The sequence below is a fragment of the Chiloscyllium plagiosum genome, unplaced genomic scaffold, assembly GCF_004010195.1.
Source record: "Chiloscyllium plagiosum isolate BGI_BamShark_2017 unplaced genomic scaffold, ASM401019v2 scaf_68556, whole genome shotgun sequence".
NCBI lineage: Eukaryota > Metazoa > Chordata > Chondrichthyes > Orectolobiformes > Hemiscylliidae > Chiloscyllium > Chiloscyllium plagiosum.
Window position 1 is genome coordinate 134 of NW_025173711.1, and position 1,754 is coordinate 1,887.

A 1,754-nucleotide genomic window follows, 5' to 3' on the forward strand; every position below is an offset into this window, starting at 1 on the left:
GTATGATCGGTGGCATCAGAGAATGAGAGTGATCAATTGGTGGTATCTCTGCCATTACCGCAAAATTCCCCGGCAAATCTGCAGCGTCTCCTGCCTCATCTCGTTATTCCGACCCAACTAGGAATGAAGGAGGGATAATAAAAGAGGAGGAGAAGCAGAAGTGCTTGTGGAATAATGGAAAGAAACCACAGACATAAGTAATAGTTCGGAATATAAAAAAAAAACATGGTATTCACTGTTGGAACTTAACCCGGATCACCAAATCATAACAGTTTGAAAGTCCAAAAGGGGCTTAGTTATTTTCACAAAGACTTGAAATACTAAGCCCAAGTATGAACGCGACAAGTAGGCACCGCTGGGAGTTGAACGCAGGATCTCTTGTTTACTAGACAAGCGCTTTAACCAACTAAGCCACGGCGCCACAGCAGAAATGCTCTTACTCATCCATATGTGGAGTTGCTTAACCACTTCCTCACAGTCCTTGGACATGTGTTTTCGGATCAATGTTGCTCACAGAGAATTGTGTTCAATCCTCGAATTTTCAAATACAAACAGTTTCTAGCTGAAAATTTTCCACTGAAAAGGCACAGAAAAACATAATCTCTTCTTGCATTCATTTAAAACTGGTATTTTCACCTGGTTAAAGTGACAGGAGAAAGAGGATGTGTTCGTTCTATCGTGGCCCATGAACCACGTTCATACACACAGACGGGACCTCACATCAAGAGGAACAAGGTCATTGCGGTGAATTGACTAGCTGTAATGTGTAAGTAAGTATAAACATTGGGCAGTAAAAGCTGACCCAATGGCACCGACATTGAGTTTTGCACCATCAGTTCCGCGTTCACTTCGTGCCTTATGCCTCCCAGGCATCATTGTCTATCACTTTATTTCACTGTCTTCGTCCACGTCTCAACTTATTTCAAACGATTGCAGATATCTGATAGGAACCTTTAAATTTTCGAAACGGATTTCTGGAGTATAGTCGTCACTCAATGGGCAAGGACTCACTGCAAATCCAGAATTATCACAGTGATGGAGAGGATGAATTACTTTCCTGAAGCTTTCAACGCCTCAGCACAGACGTGCAGCCATGATACCGCTCGTGGGGAATTTCCAGGATTTACACTCAGCGACACTGAAGGATCAGCGAGATACATCCAACTCGGAAAGATGATATGATTGGAGGGGCATTTGCGGTGGTCGTTTCCCGTGCATCTGCTGCCTTTGTCGTTATATACGGATGGAAACAATTACTGACCGATTCTGGCCGGATCTGGATGTGCGCTCTGAATGCAAGCAATATTTGTTTTCATTCTAATAATTCACAAAAAGAGAAATAAATCTTCATTACCTGAGTGGGAATTTTATCCAGGTCTGTGCGATGCATACTCGTACTACTGAACAGGGACCTCCTGTGATGCTGACTGTAAAATTAAACTGTGATGATGACTGTAAAATTAAAACCTGACTTGTTGACACTCTTGTGTCTGTCGTTGACTCCACAACAAACTTCAGCTGCAAAGTTGCTCACTCCAAGTTTCGAAAAAGTTCATATTATCGCACTGGATTTCAATGTGAAGAAAGAGGAGGTGTGATAATATGATGTTGTTCAGCAGATGTACTCCGGGAAGGCACAGAACAGGCTGCTGGTCACAGGGTATCCGGTGAGCTGGCAGCACCAAAAAGGGTGTCGTGATACTTGTCTGATTCCAGATCCAGGGCTAGAAATGACCAGAGTTTTCTCGCTGAAC

The 1,754-nt window shown here is 43.2% G+C and overlaps 1 non-coding gene across 1 annotated transcript; it reads right to left on the bottom strand.

Annotated features, from left to right (window-relative positions):
- Positions 1 to 347: 347 nt before the first annotated feature.
- Positions 348 to 421, bottom strand: trnat-agu. The gene has a single exon. It is a non-coding gene; the product is annotated as a tRNA-Thr (tRNA).
- Positions 422 to 1,754: the final 1,333 nt, after the last annotated feature.